Genomic DNA, 5,071 nt, shown 5'->3' with positions numbered 1-5,071 from the left:
AGGGTTTCTGCTGAATATGGTTACAAAAATAAATAGGCAGTCGCGGACAATTGTCCAGGGGTGGTCCCGAAGGAATTAACCCCTAAGCGGAGGTGTGAAAACAGTGCCGAAAGCTGAGTGGCACCTGGGTGAGGTGTCTAGAACGGTGACTCTGGGATACCGGGCGACCTCTCAGAGTACACAGCCTTATCCTTGCATGCAGGGCTCTACAAGGATGGACAAACCCCTTTCCCTAGCTTCTCGTGGGAACAACAATGACAACACCAAACATAGTTGTAGTAAGTGCGGTTCAAAACAACAGAACGTGCGGGGCTCCCGACAATAGGTCGGCCAACAATGCCGACCAATCTAGAGCTGGGGGAGCCAATGAAAATGGCTTCAATGCGATGGATCGGCGGGATCTCGCAACCTTTGGGTCGACGGAGCGACTGAATCACGACTTGCTACAGTGCTACGATACGAGTGTGGCCACTGAACGGGGTTACATGGCACGGCTGCAAGCTCTGTGGTGCGAGAAACACCCGGAACTATCGCACTTTTCGCAGCAACGTCTGCGAAACCATGCTGAATTACTCCGTAAAAGGGGCTATGTAAGCGAAACGCCTACTCTACTACAGCTAGAACAAGCCAGCAACAGAGAAAGAGAGGCGACACTAAGGCCAACCGCAGGCAGGCATCCAATAGATGAAGAGCGATGCTTTACGACCCGGAGAAACATCAACACCGAGGTTTCTCTCAAGCCTAAATATCTGGCGAAATGGATGACGAGCTTCGTGGGCATTTTTCTGGAGAATCCGACCTCTGGGCTATCATTTATTGTAAATATAATGCAGCGAGAGCTTTGGCCGATGCGAACCGTAAAACAAAACCAATGGCTGATCATAAGACCAAAAGACGAATGCATAATCTTGCCATAAAGACAGGCTGGGCAAGACAGTATGCGTCCCGCATTCAGTGTGTGATGGACTACATCACATCTGGCAGGAATTTTACCGCCAAGGTTCGAAAGTTCGCGCGCGAACTCCGGACCCGTTATCACACACTTAACAAGTCAAAGCTGCTGACCATCAGACAGCATATTGTTGAGAGAATACGGATATCATCTGACGCTAAAAGAAGTCTAGAGCGGAGGGAGAGGTGGGTCAGAGAAAATCAACAGTTTCTCTCTGACCCATCTCAACTCTTCCAAGACCCTCCAGTTACTGTCGAACTCCAACCCAAACCAAAGGAGGTCGAAGTATTTTGGAGAGAAGTCTACGAAGTTCAGCATGGACTGGACGAAGACTCAGAAAATATAAATAGCTTCAAGGAGTTATGTGTTGCCCTCATAACACCAGATAAAGAATTCCCACCCATCACTACCGAGGAGGTGAAAAAAGTATTAAGAGGGATGAAAAACTATTCCGCACAGGGACCAGATTGTATCAAAACCTTCTGATGGAAGAAGTTTTCTTCAACCCATCAGCATTTGGCTCGTATTTTCACCTCATATTTGAAGTCGGAAAAGCCGATTCCAGAGTGGTTGGTGGAAGGGCGCACAATACTTCTGCCGAAAATAGGCAACTTAGCTGACCCGAAGAATAACAGGCCAAAAACTTGTCTGAACAGACTTTATAAGATATTCACAGCTATCCTAAACGATAGGTTTGTTCGGGCAATTGAACCTGTGTGGCAAGAAATGTATGAACAACGAGGCTCAAAGAAAGGCGTAGCCGGATGTCGGGAGAACCTGCTCATCAATAGATGTGTCTGCAAAGATGCAGCATTCTACCAGCGTGACCTATCGATGGCCTGGATTGATTATCGGAAAGCTTTCGACTCGACATCCCATAGACTTATCATCTGTCTTTTGGAAATCTTAAAGGTTCATCCACCGAACTGTCGGCGAGGAACAAAGTATCTGCAACGAACATGCTTGCCGTCCCGGGACTACTCTATTCATTTGGAGTAGTTCCATGGACGAAGAACGAGCTCAGATCTCTTGATATCGGGACAAGATGGGTTATGCACATGAACAAAAGCATGCATCTAAAGTCTTCCGTTCCGCGACTGTATATCTCACGACGTCAATGGGGTCGCGGAATATTGAGTCTTGAATGTCTTCACAACAGGATTATTCTGGGTACAGCACATAGAGTTGCAAAGGGAAGAGACACTCTTCTCAAAATGGTCAGGAATCATGAAGAAGTGGGCAAAGGAGCGTTTCAGTACAAAGCAGCGGCGGAGGCTGCTGAAACACTCGGACTTGACTTCAGTATTAGGGGTGAGCAAAATGCATCAAATCTTATCTATCTCGAGTACTCACTCCTGAAAGCCCGGATTATGAAAGCACAAGACAAAAACTTTCGTGAACAGCTCCTCGATAAGAGGATGCACGGTATCTTCCACAGAAATGTGAAGGACCAGTCAATGTCTTGTGAGCTAACATTTGCTTTCCTTAAATCGCCTGGATTGAGGTCTGGTACGGAGGGTTTCATTTTTGCATGCAAAGACGGTGTCATTTCCACCTTAACATATCGTCGCCACATTTTGAGCCAAGACATTCCCGATGATGGCTGCAGGGCATGCCATGCACAACCCGAGCATTTAGCTCACATACTATCTAGTTGTCCAACTCACGCGGGAACGACCTACATTCAAAGGCACAATGCGGCACTAAGAGTACTTTATTGCCATCTCTGTCACTCCTACGGCATTAACCTTAATATCGCTCCTCTAAATGCTCCTAGGGAAATTGAGTCAATTGTCGAGAATGGGAAGTGCCGCATATACTGGAACTTTATATTCTCGACAATTGTTTCTGTTGCTCACTCGAGGCCTGACATGGTTCTTTTTGACTTCGAGAAGTGAACCATGTTCGTTATCGAATATTCGGCACCAGCTAACAAAAACATCGTAACCAAGGAGAATGAAAAGAAAGAGAGGTATCGAGGCTTTTGCTGGATCATCGTATTGATTCCTTTACAAGCTGTAACCACCTATCTCACGGTCGTGAGACGTGGTTGTGGCTAAAATTTTACCGCGATTTCGCTGGAAGTGGGTGCAATTTTCCAGATTAGCACCCGCTCCGGGCGAAATCCTGCGGTTGTCCTTATGACAAATTTTGAATTATATATTAGTACAAGTAACGCCATCTCTTAATATTTCAAAGGAGTGCTTTTCTTTATCCACAACAAGAGAATATTCCTATTCTAAAAAGATGATGCCTATCGAATTTCAAAATATCTCAAAAAAGTGTATCGCAAAAATGTAAAGTACTGATTTCTTATTGGTGGAGTTGGAGTCAGGGAAGGCACGTGACGTGTCAAATTCTAAATCAATCACGACTATTCTACTATTCTTTCCTATGGAATTTTACCGTAACCTATTTTTATTTCCCTTTTGTTACTCCACGGGCTCCACTCTACTTCGTTATTCAAAACTAAAAAGTGCATTTTTCTATTCTATGAAGATCTTTTCTCAATGTGGAATGGAAAAGTGTATCCAATAAGTGGATTGAACAATAAGGATGGATCGGAGATTCCTTATTGGTGGAATTGCTGTTAGGGAAGGCACGTGGCGCGTCAAACCGTGATGTAATAAATACATGGTCTAGTCACTTGAGGGCTTCGTTTGGTTCAAGTCACGCAATCACTTAATTCCACCATTGTGTCAGTATGAGCACACAGTTTGAGTTTGACGCACACTCTCTGTACGACGAACTATTATAGGAAAATCAGTACGTAGGAAGAAATATTATGACAATATTGAAAAAATGAATTTCGAAATAAAATTGGAATGCGTAATCAATTATGTATATTAGAACACTGATATCTTACTTATAAATTTACGTACCACCCCAGAGATGCGTGGTGTTACTCAATATAGAGGGAAAAAGTTTAATAAAAAGTTCAGTCTGTTCGGAGTAAACTGAGTTTTACTCTTGACGTTAGCATTTTATGGTCTCTAAAAATCGGCGTAAAATCTTTACAATACACCAAACTCCCGTTTTGAGTCACCCCGTTCTCAGCCTTCCTAGAACTGAGCTGGTTGACGTAGTTTCTCAGGGGAGTAGGGCGAGTGCGGTTACTACATTATATATATATATATATTCCAATTGGAAACGAGTCAGGCGGCCCTCACTGTTTACGTTTCTGCCCCCCCCCCCCCCCCCCCCCCCCGAAAGGACATTTGAAGGCAACCCCCGACACTTGACTGAAAGCGAGGGTTTGGTGTAATTTTAACCATTATTTCGTTTTCAAATGGTGAAACGCCCCGGGATGTTTTGGTGAGTGTCATACGAAATAGCTTTATCATAAAAGTATTTATTTTAATTGACATAAAAATCTAACTTAAAAATACGATTTCGGAAAAATCCTTTCACCTTTACGTGTATTTGAATGTTTGAGTATTTTGGAACAAAAAACCCCACTTGCAAAAAATATTTTTCAATTGCCACCTTCTTCCTTTCCACCCTTCATATATTAAATATATTACGCACGTAACAGAAATTGTAAAAAAAATAGTCAACAAGAGTATCGAGAATTATAAGTATTTAATATATTCGATACCTTTCACTTACAATTTCCTCCAAAATAAACGAAAAGTATTTTTGAATAAACAAAACATAATAATGATCATTTTGTATGTTGTCAGGACTGCATTATATAATGTTATTTATTCAAAACTTTCCCAATTGACGTAAATTTCATTTTATTTGACACACAGATGCCATTTTGTGTCACCAGAAAGAAGTTATAAAGTACATAACCTAAAATTATATTTTTTATCCGTATTTTCATTTACCTATCTTTAATATTATAATATATTTGATTTAGATTCAAATATTTATACATCTTCAAATTACAAGAAATTTTAATTCTTACATTTTACATTTTCAAATAACTTACATTTACGCCTGTCAAAACTTCAGCCATTTATGTTTACGCATTTACAAGTTACAGCACTGAGAAGCGACTAACTTCAGAGTTTTTTTTTAATATGGAAAAATCTGAGTTTCGAGTTTTGATCAAACACTACCATCTTCGCAAGAAAACGATATCCGAGACCAAGGCCAAGCTGGATAAGTATT

This window comes from Belonocnema kinseyi, chromosome 10 (genome assembly GCF_010883055.1).
Source record: "Belonocnema kinseyi isolate 2016_QV_RU_SX_M_011 chromosome 10, B_treatae_v1, whole genome shotgun sequence".
NCBI lineage: Eukaryota > Metazoa > Arthropoda > Insecta > Hymenoptera > Cynipidae > Belonocnema > Belonocnema kinseyi.
This window is presented reverse-complemented; position numbering follows the sequence as displayed.